The sequence below is a fragment of the Schistocerca gregaria genome, chromosome X (genome assembly GCF_023897955.1).
Source record: "Schistocerca gregaria isolate iqSchGreg1 chromosome X, iqSchGreg1.2, whole genome shotgun sequence".
Lineage (NCBI taxonomy): Eukaryota > Metazoa > Arthropoda > Insecta > Orthoptera > Acrididae > Schistocerca > Schistocerca gregaria.
In genome coordinates, this window is record NC_064931.1 from 269,053,590 (window position 1) to 269,079,347 (window position 25,758).

General features: G+C 46.3%; 1 protein-coding gene across 2 annotated transcripts in view; it reads left to right on the forward strand.

Annotated features, from left to right (window-relative positions):
- LOC126299315 (uncharacterized) overlaps positions 1–24,990 on the forward strand; it is an 81,281-nt gene extending 56,291 nt beyond the window's left edge. For both annotated transcript variants that reach the window (XM_049991132.1, XM_049991133.1), the window contains exon 4: positions 23,265–24,990. The gene's annotated coding sequence lies outside the window, so the exon portion shown is untranslated. The remainder of the gene's footprint in view (positions 1–23,264) is intronic.
- Positions 24,991–25,758: the final 768 nt, after the last annotated feature.

The following is a 25,758-nucleotide window of genomic DNA, read 5'->3' on the forward strand; positions in this document are numbered from 1 at the left end:
ACCGCAATTTCAGTATTTTTACACCAAAAATGTTTCGGTTTTATTTACATACAATTAACTTGGGTGCTTTTACTTCCCGTCACATACTCTGGGAAAAAATGCTTTTTCTTTCATGATTATGTCAAAGGGGCTCACAGCTCTTCTGTGGGTACATGTGTGGCATGCATGGGGCCCAAAGCTGCTGCAGCCTTTCTTCTCTTCCAGGCTGCATTCCTTTCCCCATACCCATTTCGTCCTTCATCTTCCCTGTCCTGCCCCCTCCCCCCTCTTTCTCTCGATGTTCCCTCCCTTCTTAGTGTTTCCTTTAATAACAACCCAGCTATTCCCTCGTTTCCGCTGTTCCTTCATGACCTTATGTTACCTCTCTCAATTTTCTGCACGGTTTTTCTGACCCTCTTTTTTCTGGTTTGACCTCCTTTCCTAAATTGTTTCTATAGCATGAGCCATTTGGTGAAGAACTCTCTCCCTAGTGTCTATGGCGTGGATTCCGCTTCCTCCTTTCCTCCACACCAAACACACTCGCCCACCCCTCACCCCAACTCTCGCTGGGTCATCAAGATGGTAGCCAGTCCCTGTGTTAAGACTCTTATGTACTAATCTGGCTTAGCCCCCTGACAACACAGAGCTCACTCACCCAGTATCTAAGTTGTCACCACCACCTCATTTCTGCCCAGGAGTGTTCCCTTGTCTTTTTGGGCATCAATAATCCCAGTAACGTCAGCTGTGAAAGGTGGCCATAGGCGCGGCTGTGTGACGCCTACAAGCTGAGCCCCTGATTGGAGTGGGTGATACTGGGGTGGACGCTTTGCACATGAAGTGTACTCAGCTCCATACTTCTGGCTGCTTTCCTGCGGCCATACCTTCAGACAGGATTGGTTCTCTTGCGGTTCTTACTTTTGCTTGTTTGGCCTTCCCTCTCTGGCAATGTCATGGGAGGATCGCCAGGCCTGCCAGCTGGGGTGACTACTTTGTTTGTTTTGGGACAAGGGGGAGACTTACACCACTATGAAACTGCTTTCCCTCTTTTTGTAAAACATATTGAGGATAAGTTTGGTGAATTTCATTCCCTTTGTACTATGGTATCTGGTTTCCTACTAATTAAAACGTCTTCTGCCAGTCAGTAGGGTTCCCTCTGTGCTTAGGAGTGCTTAGGAGACATCCCAATTAGCATTACTCTTCAACAGACCTTAAATACGGCCCAGGGCATAATTTTACTTAGGAAGCTCATTCTTCAGTCTGATTAGGAACTCGGGACTACTCTGGCATGGTGCAGCATTCATTTAGTCTGGCGAGTCCCAAGAGGTCCTAAGGACAATCGTGCTGATACTGGCTTTTGAGAGGGATACCATTCCCTACAAAGTTAAAGTTATGGTTAAGGTTGTGCCATATCCTAACTCCAATGCACCCTTTCCGGTGTTCCCATTTCACTCACGTCTCTGCCTGGGGACTGGGTGTTTGTGTTGTTCCCATCATTTCATCTTCATTCGAGACTGAACCATGTAAGGATTGGAAATTTTTATGGGCGCTGATAACCATGCAGTTCAGCGCCACACAAACCAAATATCATCCTTACCATCACCACTCACATGTCTTAGTGCTGTGAGTCTAATCCAGTTGGTAGCGACTGCAGCCACCGTCTCAATGTACGAAGTCCTTGCACCTTATCGATCAAGCACGTGAACTGTTCTGGCCCACATTCTCCTAGCCCACCAGATTTCCTGATCTATAAAAGGGAAAGGAAGATTCAGGAATTAAAGTCTCGACTGTCTATCCTATTTTGAGGCCCAACAGAAATTCGATCGTCTCTACCCAGTATCTTTAAAGTTTACTTTTGCTTCTGTTGCGTCCTTTCCTCCTCCTCATTCCTCCTTACTTCCATCCTCTCTGCCTTCCCTTTCCTTTCCTCCTCTGTCTATTGCTATTACCTCCTCTCACAGAACAACTCCTCCTCAGCTGAAGAAGAGACACTCTTCCCTGTCATCTTCGAGGCATGGGACTTCATCTAGGAAAAACCCCCTCTCAGGCGTCTCCAGGGTAAGAAACATGTTACTTAGCCTCAAATGGGGGACCCAGGCTTTGTGGGTTTCAAGGCCACTTGTTCTTTCAGATCCAGATAGTGCTGTGATCTGCTCTCTTCCTAACCACACCTGGTGGTGGTGGTGGTGGTGGTGGTGGTGGGTGGTGATGCGCAAGTCTCGAGATGAACCCTCTTCATACATACCAGGGGTGTCTCCCTCTCCCTGTTAATCAGGGCCCAATCTTATCACTCATGGATTCTCGCCAGTTTGCATCCATTTGGCCTATTGTATGACTCCTCCCATGTCACTGTAATGTATCGCAGGAATTTCATTTCGTGGATACTGATGCGTCGACTCATCGTGGTATAAAAGACTTCAGTGAAAGCGAGTCAGTCCTCGACAAGCCTACAGTGGTGTCTGTACATTGTTTCACATGGGCATTGTTAGTTCCTAGGTTTCTCTTCACCCTGTGCTTGAAGTGGCGGTTGTTCAGTTACATTTAGACTCTGCTGTAAGGATACACAGTTTCCATTTCCATCCAGACCAGCCTCCTAAGCTTCCTGCTGTTCTTACCGTTGTTAGACAGTTCCCTTCCTTCTCGTTGGGAATTTCAACGCCCATAACCCTGTGTTGGGTGGTATTGCGAGGAGTGACAGCTGGGGCAAGATTGTTGAACACAGCTAGCAGGGATTGATCTCTGCTTCTTAAATACTGGAGTTCCCACACACGTGCATGGCACTTGCTTAGTCACTGACCTTTCAATCTGCAGCCCTGGGTCCCCTCCCCCCTCATTTAAAAGGAATGTGCTTGACAATTTTTGGAGCAGTGATCATTCTCCTATCGTCTTACTTTCCATCATCACTCGCCTTGATGCCCTCCCATGTGGGCCTGCACTAATGCGGATTGGGATGTTTTTTCACCAAACTACCCAAACTGCTCTATCTCAACACAACATTGTTGAGTCCATATGGAGTACGAATGACACCATCCTTTAGACAGCTGCTTCAAAATTTGCCTCTTCCTTAGTTCTCCTTGATGGAAGATTATCGCTTGGTGGACGCCTGAAATTGCTGCAGCTATTAAAGACTGCCATCGTGCACTCCAGTGAGTGCACAATCAAAACCTTACACTACTCAGTGGCTAGCCAATGTCATCTACTTGCCCTTTGTAACAGTCTCTGGAGCGAGAGAGAATCCCATTACCAAAGGCGAGAAAATATCGCTATTCCATTTTTGGAATTGGAATTTTAAGGTTGTATTCGTTCCTAGAATCCTAGGATCTTTTGTCTTCGACTCAGTGTGGTTTTCGATGAGGCCGCTGTGCTGCAAAAAAACATAGTCCACCTGGAGTCTCCTGCTGCAGTGTTCTTCGATCGCCCTAAAGCTTACAATATCACATCCTTGCCACCTCACATGACTGGGGCCTCCGTGGCCCACTCTATTTTTATCCAGAACTTTCTTTCATGTCCAGGTACAGTCTGGCTCCTCCCATAGCACCTCACCTGCTGGAGAATGGGATTCTGCAGAGTTCTGTTTTGAGTGTACCTCTTTTTTTTTTTAAATGACTACCAACTGTTTGGTGGCGGCTGTGGTGTCTAAAGTGGCCCCCTCTTTCCAAGCTCATGGCTTTTCCATTTATTTTTGATCGTTTGTGATGGGCATTGTTGAATGCAAACTGCAAGGAGTAATACACAGAGCGCATTCTTGGGCTCTAACTTACGGCTTCCAATTTTTGGCTGTCAAGCCCTGTATTAAACATTTCTGTCATTGTTGTCCAGTCATCCTCAATAGGATCTGTACTTTCATGACCAGTCCCTCAATGTGGTATTTTGGGATTGGTCTCTGACGCCTGGTTGATACGGCTCTCCCATCTTCAATTAAACCAGACGTGTTCGTGACACCTCAATGCTCTTCAATGGCTAAGCTACAACTGGAGTGTGGATCATTCTACTGTGCTAAAGCTCTAAAATGCAATGGTCGAGTTCTGTCTAGATTACACACACGGCTCAGCATCACCTTTGACGTTACAGATGCTGTACCTGATACACAGTTGTGGGGTATGGCTGGCAACTGGCGCATTTCAGACTAGCCTCATGATCAGCCTCCTAGCAGAGGCAGGGATTCCACCATGGCAGGTTCTGCGCCAACAACAGATCATCGCTTTTATGTTAAATGTCCAATGCTACCTGGAGCAACTGAACTACCATCTCCTTTATATAGATACGGAGATCCACCTCCTGCAATGGCGGCTGAGGTCTAGTTAAGTTCGCCATCTGAATGCAGTTCCTTTACTTTTCTTATTCCTCTACCACCTGTTCTCTGGGCCTGCTCGTGTACACATCCATAGTGCATTTCTATTCCACAGTTCTGCCTTGACCTATCACAAGACCCAAAAGACTCATTACAATCTGAGGCTCTCCACCACCAATTCTTGGCACATTTTGGTGTTCAGAAATAGTCTACACAGGTGCCTTCAGGGTTGCTGGCCGTCTGGCTTTGATTATTCACATAGGAAGTAATGAACAACCCTTGCCAGATGGCTGCAGTGCTTTCACTGCCCATGTTCTTGTGCATATCCATCTTGCACCAGTTAGTCAGTTTCCACTGACGACCATCACCGTCGTCTGGCAGTTGCTTTCCCTGTTATCACTGCCCCCCCCCCCTCCCAACTCGATTCACTACTCTCGCCCACCCATTCACATCTGTGCTGAACATATAACATTTGTTCTCTCTCTCTCTCTCTCTCTCTCTCTCTCTCTCTCTCTCTCTCTCTCTATCTCTCACGAGCGCGCACACGAAGAAACAAATTATTGCGTTCACAGGTTGGTAACGCCTTCACATACAAAAATTAATAGACAAAAATGTTGCGCTGAGTGCTGAAAACATGAAACATTACTAGCTGATTCTGTGAAGTTTTGCAAAGTGAGGTGGAACTGGTTTCAAAAACACTAAAAAATTGTCAAGAGTGAATGTGAAACTGTCTCGTTAGACCTCATTCTCCTGTAAAGCGAAATAAAAAACAGTGGTTTGCGGAGTAGGTGAACAAGAGGTGGTGTGTTCATTGCAGTTAAAAGCTATTTAAACTAAGTTGAGATCGATACTGCGTCGGAGTGTGAAATAGTCTGGATAAAGCTGTCAATGAGACAAGGATTGACCATTGTGTTAGGATGTTTTTATAGACCACCAGCATCTGCTACAAACGTCGCAGAACGTTTCAGGGAAAGTCTTGAGTACATAGGAAGTAAATATCCAAGTTATCCATTAGTTATAGGTGGATACTTCAATCTAGCATCCATTGACTGGGAAAACTACACGTTTATCACAGGAGGCAGAAGCAAAGATTTGTGTGAAGTTATTCTAGGAGCGCTCTCAACATACAACCTTGAGCAATTGGTTAGAAAACCAACTCGAGATGGGAACATATTAGATATCTTGGCGACAAACAGACCTTATCTTTTTGAGGAAGTTAATCTAGAAGTAGGTATTAGCGACCATAATGTCGTTGTGGCTTCTATGTCAGTGGAAGATGAAGAAAAAAAACCAGCGTAGAGTTTTCTTGTTTGGAAAAGCAAACAAGTGTCATCAATGAATATCTTCATAGTGAGCTCCAAGCATTCACCGCAGGACACAAAGATATTGAGCATCTTTGGTCGGAATTTAAAGGTATTGTCCACCATGTGCTAGAGAAGTATGTGCCTAGCAAAAGTATAGGGGAGGGAAAGGATCCACCACGGTGCAAGAAACATATTAGGAAGTTGCTGAGAAAGCAGAGAATTTTGCACAGTCGTTTTAAACGTAGTCACTGCCCCGCTCACAAACAGAAATTATGCGAAATGAAAGTCGCTGTCAGAAGGACAATGAGAGACTCTTTTAACGAATTTGAAAGCAATATTTGATCTGCAGATTCTAAAAATAACCCCAAAAAATTTTGGTCGTATGTAAAATCTATGAATGCTACAAATAATTCAATACCTTCTCTTGCTGACAGTACGGGTATTGTAACTGCTGATGATAAATTGAAGGCTGAAATTCTAAACCTAGCTTTCAAAAACTCGTTTACGTTAGAGGACTGCAGCACCATTCCCCCTTTCAATTATCGAACAAACGAAAGGATGGCTGACATAGTGGTTAGGATTGTAAAACAGTTAATATCCTTAGACGCCAGAAAGGCATCTGGCCCAGACGGTATCCCCGTAAGCACCATTCTTATCCGTCATGTATCAGAGATCATTGGAACGGCGGAAAGTTCCACGGGACTGGAAGAAGGCCCAGGTCATAGCAACCTATAAAAAGGGTAGAAAATCGGATGCACATAATTACCGGCCAATTTCACTGACATCGATTTGTTGTAGAATCATGGAACATATTTTGTCTTCAGACATAATAACCTTACTAGACTCTGAGAAGCTCATCTGCAGAAAACAGCACGGTTTTAGGAAACAGCGGTCATGCGAGACACAGCTAGCCCTCTTTGTGCATGATACACAAAAGGCTCTAGATACCGGCTCTCAGATTGATGCCATATTTCTCGACTTTCGAAAGGCGTTAGACTCAGTTCCGCACTGTCGTTTGCTACAAAAAGTGCGCGCTTACGGTCTATCCAATAACCTATGCGGTTGGATAGAAAGTTTTCTAACAGACACGGAGCAATATGTCGTCCTGAACGGGGTAACTTCAATAGAAAGAAGAGTAACTTCCCAAGGGCTTCGTAAAAGGTCCTCTGCTTTTTACGATTTACGTCAACTATCTTCAAACGGCTCTGAGCCCTATGCGACTTAACTTCTGAAGTCATCAGTCGCCTAGAACGTAGAACTAATTAAACCTAACTAACCTAAGGACATCACACACATCCATGCCCGAGGCAGGATTCGAACCTGCGACCGTAGCGGTCGCGTGGTTCCAGACTGTAGCGCCTAGGACCGCACGGCCACTCCGGCCTTAGACTGTTTGCCGATGATGCTGTTGTCTACAGGAAAGAAGTATCACACGAAAGTTGTGAACAAATCAATTAGGATTTGCAAAAAATAAATGCGTGGTGTAATGACTGGCAGTTATCACTCAATATTAGTAAGTGTAACCGACTGCGTATAACAAGGCGAAAATCCTCATTAATGTAAGAGTACAGAATAATACATAATAATACATAATAAGGTCCAAAGAAGAGCGCCAAGATTCGTGACTGGTACATTTAGCCATCGCGAGAGCTTCACAAATCTCATAGAAAGTTTGAAGTGGGACACACTTGTAGATAGACGACGCGCTAAACAGAAGGGGTTGCTCACTAAATTTCGAAATCCGATCTTCACCGAGGATGTAGATCATATATTTTTTCAAATCGCGTAATGATCATCATTCAAAGATAAGGAAAATGAAACATCGTACTGAGGCGTTCAGACAGTCATTTTTCCCTCGCGCGATCCGCGAGTGGAACAGAGGGGGGGAAAATATAGTTTTCGCGCGAATTGTGCCCTCCGCCACACACCGCTTGGTGGCTAGCGGAGTATATATGTAGATGGAGATGTAGAAGACGCAAACGCCACAAGTAAATTGTAGGTAAATAAAACCGAAACATATCGGGTGTAAAAATACTCAGCAATTACAATGAACTTAAGACGGAAAACGAGCGACAGATCATAACACATGCTGTGAAAGATGACGATCTAAACATACATCTGATTTAAAACTTGCGTTTCTACCTATAAGATATTTTACGTTGTTGGATAAATTATGAAAAATATTTTGATGCACATTAAACTCCTTGTGACTGACAGCTTTAATAGTAGATACTAAAGGTCATTTTTCCTTCTAACGTTGTACACCGAAGGGCCAAAGAAACTAGTACAGGTATGCGTATGCATGTGCAGAGACATGTAAACAGGAGAATACGGCGTTGCGGTCGGCAACGCCTGTATATGACAATAAGGTTCTGGCGCAGTTGTTAGATCTGTTACTGCTGTTACAATGGCAGGTTATCAAGTTTTAAGTGAGTTTGAACGTGGTGTTGCAGTCGGCGCACGAGCGATGGGACACAGCATCTCCGACGTACCGATGAAGTGGGGATTTTCCCGCGTTTCAAGAGTGTACCGTGAATATCAGGAATCCGGTAAAACCTCAAATCTCCGACATTGTTGCGGTCGGAAAAAGATCCTGCAAAAACGGGGCCAACGATGACCGCAGACAATCGCTCAACGTGACAGAAGTGCAATCCTTCCGCAAATTATTGAGATTTCAATGCTGGGAAATCAACAAGTGTCAGCGTGCGAAGCATTCAATGAAACATCATCGATATGGGTTTTCGAAGCGCAAGGCACACTAGTGCGTGCTTGATGACTGCACGACACAAAGCTTTACACTTTGCCTGGACCTGTCAACGCCGACACGGAACTGTTGTTGACTGTTGTTGACTGGAAACATGTTGCCTGGTCGGACGAGTCTAAATTCAAATTGTATCGAGCGGATTGACGTGTACGGGTATGGAGAAATCATCATGAATCCATGGACCGTGAATATCAGCAAGGGGCTGTTCAAGCTGGTGGAGGCTTTTTAATGATGTGGAGCGTCTGCAGTTGGAGTGAGACCCCTGATATGTTTAGATAAGACTGTGACGGGTGACACGAACATAAGCATCCTGTCTGATCACCTGCATCCATTCATGACCTTTGTGCATTCCGACAGACTTGGGGAATTCCGGCAGGACAATGCGACACCCCACGCGTCAAGTATTGCTATTGGGTGGCTCAAGGAACACTCTTCTGAATTTAAACACTTCTTCTGGCCACCAAACTCCCCAGACGTGAACATTATTGAGCATTTCTGGGATGCCTTCAACGTGCAGTTCAGAGGAGATCTCTGCCTCTCCTACTCATACAGATTCATGTACAGCCTTGCGGGGGTCATGGTGTCACTTCCCTCCAGCACTACTTCAGACATTAGTCGAGTCCATGCCACGTTGTGTTGCGGCACTTCTTCGAGCACTTGGGGGCCCTCCACGATGTTAGGCAGGCGTACCAGTTTCTTTGGTTCTTCAGTGTAGGTATTCTGTTCCTGTGAAACTGTAATGGATTATTTATGTCTAATTTCATTAGTAATATACATACACACATTTCTAAACGATGAACTACCCCAGAAAATTATTCCATAAGGTGAAATTGAATGGAAATTAGCAAATTAGGTTGCGAGAATGGTTCCTTCGTTTCTAAGGTTAACAAATACACAAAGAGCAAATGTAGCTGAACTTTATTATTTGAACAGCTCAGTGTTACGGTGCTTTCAGTTTTTTATCAATATACAAAGGCAAAAATTTAGATCGTTCTAGTGTTTACTGACTCCTGTTCATGTGCTACAACAAGTGTTAGTAAGACTATTTGCGGCATACAGCCGAAGATAGTGTGTGCCCACAAAAATGAGGGAGAAGACATTTGAAGGGTATTCTTCCAAAAATACCATGAACAATTACTTCTGTGCCTTTCTCTCTAATAATAATAATTAAAAAACCAATACTACGTGATGAATAGAAAGTCGAAGGTCATTCACCATATGTATGGATTATCCCCCATGAGCTCATGGCTCTTTCGTGAATTTCTGCATGGTGCATACAGGGCCCCGACCTGTTGCGGCCTAGTGTTCATTCCCTAGCTCCATTTCCTTCCCTGTGCCCTGCCCCATTGTCTTCACTACTTCCCCTCTGCCTCCTCCTTTCCCTCTCTGTGTTCCTACTTAGGTCTACCTCACTATCCACCTGGTTTCCCGTATTCCTTCCAGTTTTGTTCCTATTGCCTTCTTTTTCACCTTTCATTTTTGGTGTTTTTGGTCGCCCTTCGGCGTTTCACCTCAGCGTCCGAATTTCCGAATTTTCTCTGTGGTGTGAGCCATTTGGGGAAAAACTCGCTCCCTAGCATCTACAGCATGGTTTCGTCTTCACTCTTCGTTCACCACCGTATCTCCCCCCCATCCCCTCCCTCGCCCCACTGGGTCACTAGGATGTATTGACAGTCCATTTGATAGGGCTGTTAGGTACCCATATGGCGGTACCCTTTGACAACACGAGGATCACACTTCTGATGCCTGAGGTGTTGCCTCCCTGCATGTGCTCAGGAGTGGTTGCTTGTCACTTTGATGCCTCGGAACTCGTGGCAACAGCTGCTGTGTCACACAGGCCTTGCTGTGGCTGGGTGGCGCCTACGGAATTGGAGTGGGTGGTATCAGGGCGGGTGCTTCGCGTATGAACGTTGTTGTTGTTGGGTGCTTCGCGTATGAACGTTGTTGTTGTTGTTGTTGTTGTTGTTGTTGTCTTCAGTCCTGAGACTGGTTTGATGCAGCTCTCCACGCTACTCTATACTGGGCAAGCTTCATCATCTCCCAGTACCTACTGCAACCTACATCCTTCTGAATCTGCTTAATGTATTCATATCTTGGTCTCCCTCTACGATTTTTACCCTCCACGCTGCCCTCCAGTACTAAATTGGTGATCCCTTGATGCCTCAGAACATGTCCTACCAACCGATCCCTTCTTCTGGTCAAGTTGTGCCACAAACTTCTCTTCTCCCCAATACTATTCAGTACTTCATTAGTTACGTGATCTACCCATCTAATCTTCAGCATTCTTTTGTAGCAAGCTCTAAAAATCTGGCTGTTCCTCTGTGGCCATCTCTTCAGTTGGTATTTGATCATTTAATGCTGCTTCTTATGACAATGCAGCCTTCCCTTACCTGGCTATGGGGCTACCTGGTCTGCACTAAGACTGATGGGGACACTTTCACCAGCATCATTATCTTTTGTGGAAAGTATCAAAGACAAGTTCGGTGGAGTGGAGTCTATCAGTAAGGTGAGGTAAGGTTCACTGGTGATCAGAACTTCTCCTGCCACCCCACTCTAAAGTGGGTGTCCATTACTCCTCACCAGTCTTTGAATATAGACCAGGGAGTCATGTTTCAAAGTGGCTTAATCGTTCAAACTGGTGAGGAATTCTGGGCCGAACTTTTATAATGGGGAGTTTTTTTTTTGGTACATTCAAAAAGGTCATGAGGACAATTGCATCTATACCAATACCTTTATTTTGGCTATTGAGAGAGAGAGAGAGAGAGAGAGAGAGAGAGAGAGAGAGAGAGAGAGAGAGAGAGAGAGAGAGAGAGAGAGAGAGAGAGAGAGAGAGAGAGAGAGAGAGGGGGGGGGGGGGGGGGAGAGGGAGATACCCCCCTGGAGAAGCTCAAGGTTGTGTTACTGGTGTGACATGGACTTGTACGTCCTGCTACCCATGAGGGTTTTTCGATCATGTTTCGGTCATAGCTTCTCGCTGTATGATGGACCCTCTTTGTGGTGAATGAGGCCATCCACTCAATGAGGGAGGCTCTATGTTCTGTCACGCATGTGTGTAACTTTTCATGACTGTCACTCTCTGTGCTTGCCTGTTAAGAAATGAAAAGTTATTGGAGTCTGTCTCTTGATAGATTATCTTACACTGAGGCTTATCCAAAATATGACAGTCTTCATCCTTTGTTGTTGACATCTAATTTTGCCTCTATTACGTCCTTTCCCCCCTCCTCCCCCTCCTTACCCCAGTCCTGCCCTCCTCTCCTTCCCCCTCCTTCCCCCCTTCCCTCCCACACTAATCTTCCATGTGTTAACCCCCTCTCCTTGCCTGGAATAGTGTCTCCCTTCTTCAGCTCCTGCTAGTGCTGGGGCTCCCTCCAGGGACCTCTCCCCCAGCGTCCTCGTCAGGCCAGAGGCCTGCTGCCCCAACTTGCTTGCAGGACCCACAGTACATGTGCTCCAAGGCCGCCCATTCTCTCAGTTCCGAATCTTGCTGAAACTTTGCCCTCGTCGACCTGAGGAGGAGGAGGAGGAGGAGGAGGAGAAGAAGAAGAAGAAATGTAAGTCCCAGGACAAGGCCCTCCCAGTGCCCCCACAGGTACCACCTCCTCCCCTCACAACCTAAGTCTGACCTCTTATTTACGAATATCACCCCATCCTCATTGGTAACAGATGGTAGCTTAGCAGCGTGATTGGCTCCAGTTCGTTCGCCTCCCATTTGTATCTCACACTGTGTTTATACAATGGAACTGTAATGGATAATACTATCACTTACTTACTTCTTCTCAGCAGCTTGTCATTTTCCAGAAATATCATTTTACTGATGCTCACTCACTGACCATTAGTGGGTTCCGTGAATTCTGTCAGAACTGGGTTTGAACTCTGAGGGCTTCTCGTGGCGTTTGTTCATTGATCTGTATGTGCAGTGTTAGTACATGGATCCTTCTTCGTACGACATGGGAAGTAGTGGCCATCTGGACCACTTGGACTCTATAGTCATGGTATGCAATCTGCCTCCCTCCTAAGAAGCCCTGCTGTCCTAACTGCCCTCCTCACTGTCCAATTTCTTGCAGACCACTACCCGTACCTTCTTAATTATCGAACCCCTTCTCATTTTATCGTTTTAGTGCCAACTACAGCACTTTCTATGCCACTGATCTTTACTCATTTGCCTCCCCTTCTTCCATCCTTACACTCTTCGCAACATGGTGACCTCTAAGATAGTGACCATTTGCTGTTGATTCTCTCACTCCCTCCCATCTCCCAATGGTCATGTCACCCTAGTGAGTCTTCCATTTTTATGACTGGCCTCTATATACCTCTTAGGTCGTTTTTAAATCTTCTTTGTCAGGTTATATTCATGGAGTCGATTGTGGTTTGTCCAGTAAGATAATTGACACCACCGGCATTGCCGTTGCCTGCTCTGTGGATCCCAGTTGCTGTAGGTCATTTCCCTGGTGGAGCACACCCATTACCACTGCCATCCCCATCTATGATCACCATCACAACATCTTAAGTGGCACCTGTCCTCCACTGGTCTCACTACCATTAAACATCTTTGTGCCAAAGACCGTTTCTTAATCAAACAGAGCAGGCAGGTGGGGAATGTTCTGCCTCCCCCCTAGATTCTTCGGTCGCGTCGTCGTGGGTGTGGGCTACACTCGACAACTTCCCAGTTTGTCAGTGGCTGTCTTCCTTTCTGGGCCTTGCCCTTCCATGTGACTTTTGTACAGATCCATCACTTATTGCAGAACACCTTCTGATCCATTTTGCAATGGCATCAGCATTCGCTTCCTATCGACTGATGTTCCTCTATAAACAGTCGGCTATGGCTGGAAGCTACCCATCTACGTTTCACACACGCTGTCAGGCGGAATCCTACAACGAACTTGTGTTTTCCGTCTTTAAGCCCATCAAGGATCCATCATTCATTGATAGTTGCCAGTCAGTCTGACCAATGCCCCCTGCAAGTTATTTGAATGTATGATGATTTGTCAGCTCAGTCCTTGAGTCTCAGGATCATGTATCTCCTAACCAGTGCAGCCTTCAGAATGGACAGTCTGATTGATCATCTGCTTCAGTTGGAAACTGCAGTTCAGAAGACTTTCCCTCAGTGCTGTTATCTTGTTGCAGTTTCCTTTGATCTTGGCAATGCGTATGACACAGCTTGACACATCCCACTAGTGCTTCATAGGTGGGTCTTTGGGGCCCCCTCCTGATTTTTATTCACCAATTCCTGCCTCAATGGTCGTTCAGAGTTAGTTCACACCATTCTCAGCTCTCCTCAGACCCAGGTGGATAGCATTCCACAGGACTCTGTATTAACCCCCTGCTGGATCGTTGGTCATCCCCAGCTCTATATGTGGATGATTTCTTTATTTGTGCTACCTCTCCCTCAGTAGCTTCTGTGGAGTGACAGCTCCAGCCTGTTATGTGGCAACTTTGTGTATGGACACTCTCGCATCTCCCCTTAAGTCGAGGGTGGTGCGTTTCTCTCCCCATTGTGGTGCAGAGCTATACCTGGACATCAAACACCTGACCATGATCCCCCGTCGGTCCGTTTCTTGGATCTTCTTTTTGACAGCAAGCCTACTTGGTTACCCCATATCTGCCTTCTGAAGGTTGGCTGTTCCCATAACCTCCTTCCTAACCGACACCCCTTGTGGTGCGAATCATTAGACTCTGCTCCACCTTTATTGGGCAATGGTTCTGTCGCCTTTTGACTGTGGTTGTCAAGTTTATGGATCATCTGACCATTCCGCAATGTTCCCCTTAGACCCAGTCCACCTTCATGCTATCCATTTGCCCACCAGTGTCTTGTGCAGTAGCCCTGTCAATAGTCCTCTTGGTGGCGCTAGGATTCCTCCCCTTCCGGTTTCATGGTTCCAGATCCTGCTTCCCTATGCCATCAGTATTAACACTGCCTCCGCTCAACCCTCCTATTCTATTCTTTTTTCAGCTTTGGAATGTTATCATTTGGGTTTTTTTTCCCACCACCCTCTTGGTCTCGGCTGTTGATGGCCTTCTCGTGGATTTTAGCACTGCTACTTGTTGCTCTCTGTCATGGGCTGACTCTGTGGTGGGGGTGGGGGTGGAAGCTATCCCCCTCTTCAATAAACCTCTTGCAATCTAGAAGACACCCACCATATGGCTTTCTTCCCTTCACATCACCCTGCAGGAATCTATCATCCCCTGCTGTCTTCATATCGGCCATGCTATGCTCATTCACGATTGTTTACTCTGCCTTCCTTGTCGTTCCAGGGCCTTGATCATGGCGATATACCTATTTTGTTGGACTGCCCCTGCCTTTTGGCCCTTCACACTGACTATGCCCTCTCACCTTTGTCCCAGGTGTTTGTGGGCGACCCTAACATTTGTCTGTCCTATGTTTTCTTTGCAAAAGTGGTTTGTCCTCCCTCTGCAACTGAAGTCCCTAGGCTATCATGAGGTTGGTTATTGAGGTCTTGGCCTTGCATACACACTGGCCAGGTTCTTCCTCACCTTTTTCCCTGTCGTTTGTCTCGCCTTTCATCCAGGATTGTTTCCCTTTTCCGGTGTCTTTCCATGTGTGTTGTCCCTGTTGCATCGTGATCATGGTATGATGCGGAGATTGGGGGGGGGGGGGAGGGGGTTTGGGGCAGCGGCAGCGGCAGCAGTGCTGGTGCCCCAATGCTCTTAGTGTCTCTGGGTCACCCCTGCTCTCGGAGTTTCCCCTCCCTCCTCCACTTCTTTTCACTTTCTTCTGCCTCAATGTTCCTTTTATCTTTTTTTCCGTTTTCCTTCCCCTTAACTGGGCTATGCTGTTCGAGTAGTTCCATCCTTCGTTTTTCCAACTTTAGATCATGTGGCTGATGACCTCGCTGTTTGGTTCCCTTCCCCAACAAACAAAAAACCAACTACATAGGGAATAGGAGTGACGAAAATTGGGACTCACTTCATGATTTCTCTCAAATTCCTGCAATTTTCTTTACCTCTAACATAGTTGGAATAGCTCAGAAAACTTCTGAAGCACGACTTTTAAAGGCTGCCATGTTATTTCGGTCACTAAGACATTATAAAGAAATGTTAGCCTGCGTCAGATTACTGCCGTCTAATGGTGCCTACCTACTCTAGTAAGGGAACCAGTGAGTTTATGCAGATTGATTGTATGTAATGTGTTATCCGGCAAATATGTGCAACCTCGTGTTTTATTTTCAGATACCGACGACAAAAAAAAAGGCTTTATGCACTATGCGACTTAACTTCTGAGGTCATCAGTCGCCTCCCCCCAGTGGGTCCGGGGATTAGAATAGGCCCGAGGTATTCCCGCCTGTCGTAAGAGGCGACTAAAAGGAGTCCCTCCCCCTCAAGGGGGTAGTTAGCGCCTGCGTCCGGAGACGGACGGTTTCACGACCTATATTTGGGTTCATTTTGGTTTTTCACTTTTGGTTTCTTCCTTCCTTTGGTTGGTTCCTTTCTTTGTTCTTCTCCATCTCACTGTCTTACTTACTCTTCTCCTTGCCTTCTTCTCCTTCTCTGGTCTCTGCTTCGGCGTTTGAGACAGTCTGTCCTTTCTTTCCCTCTCTCCTTTCTTTTTCCTCTTCTCCCTTCCTTCCTGTGCGTGCCTGAAGGCCGACCCACGCGTTCGCACGCGTAGCCGGTGACGGGGTAACGCGTAATTCCCCGCCCTGGGTAGACAAGTAAGGCACGCACGTACCCCCTGGTAAAGGCCAGGCCCAGGGAGGGGTGATTGCCTGACCTGACACCTTCCGACCATGCCGATTGGTCCCTCCGTCCGTTTCTCGGGAGGTGTGACCTGAGGTGTGAACAATCACCTAAGGCGAGAGTGCCCTCTGAGAGGGTCCCCACAAGGAAGGAGCGCGCCATCGGAGACGCTGGCAATCATGGGGGATTCCTCCGCAATGGATTTCTCTTCTTCTTCTCTCTAGACTTCTGCCCACAAACGGTAACTTGACCAGCCACCAGTGACAAAAGTACTATCGCCTGCCCCACAGTTCCTCGCAGTTTCTCGATCTGAGGACGGAAAGGATTTTTCCTCTGTCAACCCTTTCGTTATCCAGAAGGGCGTAGATGCCATAGCCGGATCTGTCAAGTCTTGTACCAGGTTGTGTAATGGTACATTGTTACTAGAAACTGAGAGCGCCTTTCAGGCACAAAAACTGCTTCGGCCCACACTCCTGTACACGTTCCCTGTCCGTGTGGAGGCTCACCGCACTTTGAATTCGTCTCGTGGTGCGATCTATACTAGATCACTCGACGGATTGACTGACGAGGAGATTGTCTTTCATCGCTGAGCAGGGCGTGACGGATGTCCATAGGGTCATGAAAAAGGTCAACAATGACCTTGTACCAACCTGGACACTTTTCTTGACCTTTGATAGTGTTCAGCTGCCGTCGCGCATCAAGGCGGGCTACGAGGTTATTTCTGTTCGCCCCTATGTCCCGACACCTACGCGCTGCTACCAGTGTCAGCGTTTTAATCACACTCGCCATTCTTGTTCCAATGCGGCTACATGTGTGACTTTTGGCAGGGATGCCCATGAGGGTGACTGTCCACCTCCGTCTCCTCGTTGTGTGAACTGTTGTGGTGACCATGCAGCGTCCTCCCGCGACTGTCCCGTCTACAAGGAAGAACGCTGTATCCAAGAAATTTGGGTCAAAGAGAGAGTCTCCACCTCGGCTGCTCGCAAGCTATTCGCTAGTAGGAAGTCCACGTTGCTCCCAGCGGGGAATTACAGTACTGTCCTCGCCTCTCCTCGGACTACCAGAGAGGTGGCGACGCAGACATGCGATCTGATCTTCAGCACTACGGTCGTCCGTTCGGCCAGTGCTAAGATCGCCCGGTCGACGTCTCCTCTTCCTCCCGTCGCCCCTCCGACACAAGCACCTTTATCAGCTTGTGCCAGGACGAAGACCCAGAAGTCAGAAGCACGGGCCTTCAAGAAAGAACCGTCTCGTTCAGACCTTCTACGTACCTCGAACTCTCAGCCATCGACCAATCCTTCCACAAAACGACCTTCCAAGAAGGCTCATAGGAAGCACAATTCTCCTTCCCCGCCACGGCGCATTTCTCCTCCTACACCCCCCAGCGGTTGCCGCCCCAGGCCGCACCGCTGGTAGCCGAACATCTGGTCGTTCACCAGCGGAGGGAGCTCTTCCCCCTCCCGGCCATCTTCACAAGATGGCCGATGACCCTATAGAACAAATGGACGATGACTGACCGCCTCCTGCTAGCGGCGGCAGTGCTCGCTCGAAGCCGGGCCCTCAGCGGCCTTCGAGATGACCCCTTCTTGCATCTTCTTCTTCTCACGATGGCACTTATTCACTGGAATATTCGCAGCATTCGTTCCAACCGAGAGGACTTGAAATTGCTGCTCCGCTCGCACCGTCCGCTCGTCCTAGCCCTCCAGGAAACGAAGCTACGCCCATGCGATCAAATTGCCTTGGCACACTACACCTCTGAGCGTTTTGACTTATCCCCTGTGGCAGGTATTCCGGCTCATGGAGGGGTTATGTTGCTGGTCTGGGATGATATCTACTATGATCCCATCACATTGCACACCGGCCTGCAGGCAGTTGCCGTCCGCATTGCTCTCCCCAATTTTCCATTTTCCATCTGTACACAGTACACTCCATCGTCGTCTGCCGTTACCAGGGAAGACATGCTGCAAATTATTGCTCAGCTCCCTGTACCATTTTTGTTAACTGGAGACTTCAATGCTCACCATCCTCTTTGGGGCTCTCCAGCATCCTGTCCGAGGGGCTCCCTGTTAGCAGACGTTTTCAACCAGCTCAATCTTGTCTTCCTCAATACTGGCGCCCCTACTTTCCTTTCAGACACCTCTCACACCTATTCCCATTTAGACCTCTCTGTATGTACTACCCAACTTGCACGCCGGTTTGAGTGGTATGCGCTTTCTGATACATATTCGAGCGACCACTTCCCGTGTGTTATCCATCTCCTGCATCATACCCCCTCTCCGTGCTCAACTAGTTGGAACATCTCCAAAGCAGACTGGGGGCTCTTCACTTCCAGGGCGACCTTTCAGGATCAAACCTTCACAAGCTGCGATAGTGAGGCTGCACACCTCACGGAAGTCATTCTCAATGCTGCTGAATATTCCATCTCTCACACTACTTCTTCTCCACGCCGCGTACCGGTCTCCTGGTGGACCGCAGCATGTAGAGACGCCTTACGTGCTCGTCGACGTGCTTTACGCACATTTAAACGCCACCCTACAGTGGCGAATTGTATCAATTATAAACGATTACGTGCGCAGTGTAGTCGTATTTTTAAAGAAAGCAAGAAAGCCAGCTGGGCTGCTTTCACAAGCACCTTCAACAGTTTTACTCCTTCTTCTGTTGTCTGGGGGTAGCCTGCGCCGGCTATCTGGCACTAAGGTCCACTCACCAGTTTCTGGCTTGACGGTCGCGAATGACGTCCTTGTGGCCCCTGAAGATGTCTCCAATGCCTTCGGCCGCTTTTTCGCAGAGGTTTCGAGCTCCACTTATTACCCCCCAGCCTTCCTCCCCCGAAAACAGGCAGAGGAGGCTCGGCCACCTAATTTCCACTCCTCGAATTGTGAAAACTATAATACCCCATTCACCATGCAGGAACTCGAAAATGCACTTGCCCGGTCACGGTCCTCCGCTCTGGGGCCTGATTCTATACATATTAAGATGCTGAAGAACCTTTCTCCTGCGGGTAAAGGTTTCCTTCTTCGTAATTACAATCGCATCTGAATTGAGGGACATGTTCCCGCATGCTGGCGCGAGTCTATTGTTGTACCGATTCCTAAGCCGGGGAAGGACAAGCACTTGCCTTCCAGTTATCGACCCATTTCTCTTACCAGCTGTGTCTGTAAGGTGATGGAGCGAATGGTTAACTCTCGTTTGGTTTGGCTACTCGAATCTCGACGCCTACTTACCAATGTACAATGTGGATTTCGTAGGCGCCGCTCTGCTGTTGACCATCTGGTTACCTTGTCGACCTTCATTATGAATAACTTCTTGCGGAAGCGCCCGACCGCGGCTGTGTTCTTTTATTTGGAGAAGGCTTACGACACCCGTTGGAGGGCGGGCATTCTCCACACCATGCATACATGGGGCTTTCGTGGTCGCCTCCCTCTTTTTATTCGTTCCTTTTTAATGGATCGACAGTTCAGGGTACGTGTGGGTTCTGTCCTGTCAGACACCTTTCGCCAGGAAAATGGGGTGCCACAGGGCTCCGTTTGGAGCGCCGCTCTCTTCGCCATAGCGATCAATCCAATAATGGATTGCCTCCCAGATGATGTATCAGGCTCCCTTTTCGTGGACGATTTTACCATCTATTGCAGCGCGCAGCGTACATGTTTCCTGGAGCGCTGTCTTCAGCGTTCTCTTGACCGTCTTTACTCCTGGACTGTCGCCAATGGCTTCCGTTTTTCTGCCGAGAAAACGGTCTGTATTAACTTCTGGCGCTACAAAGAGTTTCTCCCAGCATCCTTACGACTCGGCCCCGTTGCTGTCCCATACGTGGAGACAACAAAATTTTTAGGTCTCCACATGTGTCCTATTTGGCTGCCCGTTGTACCCGTTCTCTAAATGTCCTCCGTGTTCTCAGTGGCACGTCGTGGGGAGCGGATCGAACCGTCCTATTTCGCCTATATCGGTCGATCGTCCGCTCCAAGCTGGATTATGGGTGCTTTGTATACTCCTCTGCACGGCCGTCCATCTTACGCCGCCTCAACTCCATACAACATCGGGGTTTACGGCTTGCGATCGGAGCGTTTTATACTAGTCCCGTCGAGAGTCTTCATGCTGAAGCCGGTGAATTGCCACTCACCTACCGGCGCGATATACTGCTTTGTCGTTACGCCTGTCGGCTTCTGTCAATGCCCGACCACCCATCGTATCGTTCCTATTTTGACGACTCTCTCGACCGTCAATACGGGTTGTATGTCTCAACCCTGCTACCTCCTGGAGTTCGCTTTCGTCGCGTCCTTCAACACCTTGATTTTTCACTCCCTGCAACCTGTAGAGTGGGCGAGAGCCACACGTCACCTTGGCTCCAGGCTCAGGTTCGCGTTCACCTTGACCTCCGCTCGCTCCCAAAGGAGGTTACCCCCGGTTCAGTATACCACTCCCGTTTTGTCGAACTTCGTTCGAAGTTCATTAGTATGACCTTCATTTATACAGATGGCTCTAAGACCAATGACGGGGTCGGGTGTTTTTATTGTCGGGGCACGAAGTTTCAAATACCGGCTACTTGGCCACTGTTCGGTCTTCACAGCTGAGCTCTTTGCCCTCTACCAGGCTGTTCTTTACGTCTGCCGCCACCGACATTCTGCTTATGTCATCTGCTCCGATTCTCTGAGCACCATCCAGAGCCTCAGTGATCCGTATCCGGTTCACCCTTTCGTGCACCGGATCCAACGCTCTCGTCAGTAGCTGGTGGACGACGGGTCTCCAGTTAGCTTTATGTGGGTTCCTGGCCATGTCGGTATCCCTGGGAACGAAGCTGCAGATGCCGCGGCCAAGGCTGCGGTGCTCCAGCCTCGGACGGCTTCTTGTTGTGTCCCTTCATCAGATAGTAGCACGGTCATTTGTCGGCGCATTTTATCGCTGTGGCATGCCGATTGGGCTGCACTTAGGGACAAGCAGCTTCGGGCCTTGAAACCTCTTCCCGTAGCTTGGACGTCCTCCTCACGTCCTTCTCGGCGGGAGGAGGTCGTTTTGGCCCGGCTACGAATTGGACACTGCCAGTTCAGCCATCGCCATCTGCTGACGGTAGCGCCGGCGCCGTTCTGTCCATGTGGGCAATTGCTGACGGTCCGCCACATTTTAACGTCCTGTCCGGATTTTACTACGCTGCGTCTTGATCTTGGCCTGCCATGGACTCTGGATGCCATTTTAGTGGATGACCCAGGAGGTGCTGCTCGCGTTCTTCGTTTTATCAACTTGACACACCTGTCTAAGGACGTTTGATTATGCTGTAGTTTTTTAATCCTATGCCTGTTAATACGTCTTTTATAGTGTTGTCCCTTTTAGTTGCTGTTTTAACCTTGTGCCTCGCGGTACATTCCTAAATTAGTCAGGGCGCTAATGACCATTGTAGTTGTGCGCCCTAAAACCACAAAAAAAAATTAGTTAGAGCGACTAACTAACCTAAAGACATCACACACATCCATGCCCGAGGCAGGATTCGAACCTGCGACCGTAGCGGTCGCTCGGTTCCAGACTGTAGCGCCTAGAACCGCACGGCCACTCAGGCCGGCTTCCAACGACACATTCGGTTTATTCTTTAACGCCGTACTTCAGACGTGTGCAAGTCACCCTTACGCTGTACCGAAAAAGCCATCTTTCCGTCGAACTGCAGTAAATCAGTCCCTAGCCGCACTGCTTCTTAGACAGCTGACAACTCGTGCCTACCGCAGGCCATGAGAACGTCACTTCTAGGCACATCTCGCAACCAAACAGTACGCGTCCATTACTATGTAATGATACAAAAAAATGTAGTGGTTGTTATCAGAAATTTCACTCGTCCAGCTACGGATTCAATACTGCGGTTTGCTCAGTGCTTTGCTTCATATCTGCAAGTTATTATTCTTTTACACTACTAATGTTTCTCTCTCCATATGTTTCTTCTCCATTCTACATGTTTCTTAACAAACCACCTCTACAAATGATTCTTCGGGAGCTTCAGGTACGTCGTAACGTAAACGGGGTTTGTTGCCGTTGCCGTTGCCATTGTCCAATGTTCACAGTAACTTTCACCAACGACATGAATGCAAGAATTCGAAGTCTTTAGATATGCACGTTACCTCGAAACTTTCAACCCCTACCCCTGATTATACAGGGTGTTACAAAAAGGTACGACCAAACTTTCAGGAAACATTCCTCACACACAAATAAAGAAAAGATGTTATGTGGACATGTGTCCGGAAACGATTAATTTCCATGTTAGAGCTCATTTTAGTTTCGTCAGTATATACTGTACTTCCTCGATTCACCGCCATGATTTCATACGGGATACTCTACCTGTGCTGCCAGAACTTGTGCCTTTACAAGTACGACACAACATGTGGTTCATGCACGATGGAGCTCCTGCACATTTCAGTCGAAGTGTTCGTACGCTTCTCTACAACAGTTTCGGTGACCGATGGATTGGTAGAGGCGGACCAATTCCATGGCCTCCACGCTCTCCTGACCTCAACCCTCTTGACTTTCATTTATGGGGGCATTTGAAAGCTCTTGTCTACGCAATCCCAGTACCAAATGTAGAGACTTTCGTGCTCGTATTGTGGACGGCTGTGATACAATACGCCCTTCTCCAGGGCTGCATCATCGCATCAGGGTTTCCATGCGACGGACCGTGGATGCATGTATCCTCGCTAACGGAGGGCATTTTGAACATATCCTGTAACAAAGTGTTTGAAGTCACGCTGGTACGTTCTGTTGCTGTGTGTTTCCATTCCATGATTAATGTGATTTGAAGAGAAGTAACAAAATGAGCTCTAACATGGAAAGTAAGCGTTTCCGCACACATGTCCACATAACGTATTTTCTTTCTTTGTGTCTGAGGAATGTTTCCTGAAAGTTTGGCCGTACCTTTTTGTAACACCCTGTATAACCTATTTTGGAAGCTAAACTGTTCCATAATGTCAAGAGCACGCAATGAGTGACTTTTGAACAACATGGCCTGAGCGTGTTACTGTTTCTATTAATGCCCAATTTTAATATCAACTAGTAGTTCGAAAGCAAGCACTTTTCTTTTCTGATGCTTATAAATCTGTGTAATTGCTTTTTTCCTTAACCTAGTTATTGTGAGGAAGATTCGTAAGAGAAAATTTCTCAAGGATAATTGCATGTTTTCTTTATGTGTAACATTATGTTCCCCGTTTGTGCTGAATAATAACTTGCTCGATACTTTTAGACTAATCACAAAATTTTGTTTCAGATGCAGTCGGGAATATTTTAAATCCTCACTGTAAAGGAGAATACATTGAGAAGAGCTGAGAGGATAACAAACATCACAGAAGAAAACTTTAAATATTTTTATTTTAGTTATATACGTAGAATAGCCTGAATAACCTAGGAAAATTTTAGTTCTTCACTTTTGTAATGAGTACTGCATTTATATTTTCCTATGTTTATTAGGAATTTTAACTTGCGTTAAAGAGTAAGGTGGTAATACTCATGAAGTATGAATCGTCTTTCACGTAGGCTCCATCGTTCCCAATCCTCCACGCCTAACTGCATTAATCGCCCAATCATTTCATTATCACAGAACGATTAATTTTTTCGTTCTCGTCTACAGTTCTTCAGTAAATGTACTATTAACAGATGAAAAACGTAAATCGTCAGTTTCCATATAGTCCAAGGTTGGCTGACGAGATAAAGTAGATGTTGAGACGAGATTTCGGTTACTCGAATCCCTGAACCAATGTTTCACAGTGGCCTAACTATTGAGCGTGAGACTTTCCTCCCTCCTGTGCTCAATTCGACAGCAGACAGAGCTGCAGATACGATGTTTGGAAGAGCAACGATAAGCGGGAATGTATTAGAACGTCCAGTTCCTAAAAGTGTAGGTTTCTATTTAAGGTTTCTATTTATTTCCTCTAGTGCAGCGATATTAATGGCATTATGTGCTAATGAATAACGCTGCAGTGAAGCTGCTCTTAACTCCTACTAAAACTGAAAATGTAAAAACACGATAGCTGATTATTTCAAACGTTTTGTGGTCCTAATGGAAAAACTATCAACCGTTTCTTGTACATAACACCTTTCCCCAGACATATAATTACAATGAGGGGGCAACCGAATTAGTTGTTTATATACCAAAGAAAAGGTAAGAAACTCTATTTACCTATTATAACAATATTTGATAGAATATCAATACGGGACTGCGTATTAGTTTTCACGACAGTCAGACAAAGTAACCAATTCAGAGTTGTGGATTTATGAAGACGTCTGTGGTACACATGAAGATCCTTATTCTTACATTTCACAGATTGTAGGATCACTTACAGCAAGATTCGGACATCACGTTCTACCTAGTGCGAGCAACTTAGTTATTTCTCAGCTTTACAGGAAGAAACACGTCGTACCAATTTAGATGAAGTTTTGCTTGTGCTTCAAAAAGTTTGCCAGTGACGCGTTATTGACATATTGAAACAAATTTTAAATTACAATCACTTCAATAATTTTCGGATAAAATACGAAACGGAGTTAAACAATAGGTTCTTCTAGGAAATTTCCATGTAACTGTGAAACAATATCATTTTTATCTGATTCTCTCCTATGTTTGGAGCTTGCCTTTCTACCACGGACCACGATTACACATTATTCGCATTTTATAGTACTCCTTGATTTGTGGAGATAAATGTTAATTTACATTATTTGTGTTTTGTGTTTTAGTTTTAGTATTCAGCCTGTTGAAATGGACAGCAGTCTCAAGATGTCTTAATTCAGGCAGTCGAAACTGTGTTCGCATGGACATGGGACTATCAAAGGTCCTTTGTTCGTAGAGACTTGGAAGAAACATACTAGAGGGTTCGTTCTCTATCTGCATTTGATAATTTGTGTTCGAGCCATCATATGGTATTTTATTATACTAAAGTTAATACTGAAATTTTGTTGGTTGTTTACACCTCAAATGTGCAATAAAATATACTTCACTTTTATCATGTTTTTACTGCTTTATATACCTTTAACATATGTCTTGACCTGAGAGTGTTTCTCTGTAAAACCTTTAGATTACTCGTGTTCTTACAGTATGACAAAGTGTCAGTAAGTTTTGTATATGGTTTTTACTGTTTTTATATTTTGACGATACGGTACTGTTCCCAAGTTCTTTGACATGCATCCTATTTGATTCTAATACGTTGACGACACAGTACTTGTCTCCAGTTAAGAGCTAATAGTTTTTTCGTGCTATGCATACGCTGCTACGATGATGAAACGTGCACTCCTTGTATTCTTCTTAAAACTAGAAATCTGTGACAATACGTTACTGCTTCATTTGAAGGTGATATGACACTGATTTTTATCTGGAATTTTCAAGCTACTCCACAAACACGATGTTACCGTACTGAGCATGGTTTTGCTGACTTACTAGGGATGTAATTGAATCTCCATCTAAAACTAGGCTCTGCAAGCTAACTTAAGGTGTATGGCAGAGGGTACTCTTAGAATCTTCCATAAGGAACTGAAAGCAGGATATTGGATTTCCATCTCATTATGTTTAAGTAATTATTCACTTACCTACACACGTATGTACCTACATAAAGCATAATTTATGTATGGTGAAGGGCCCAAAGACTAAAAGAATGAAACGATGTTGTGTAGCGACCGCCAAGAAGAGCGTTATCTTGCAAAATACCAGGTAATCACCAAGTATTTAAAAACAGATTTGTGATTGGCTGTATGGCACGTAGTAAGATACAAATGTA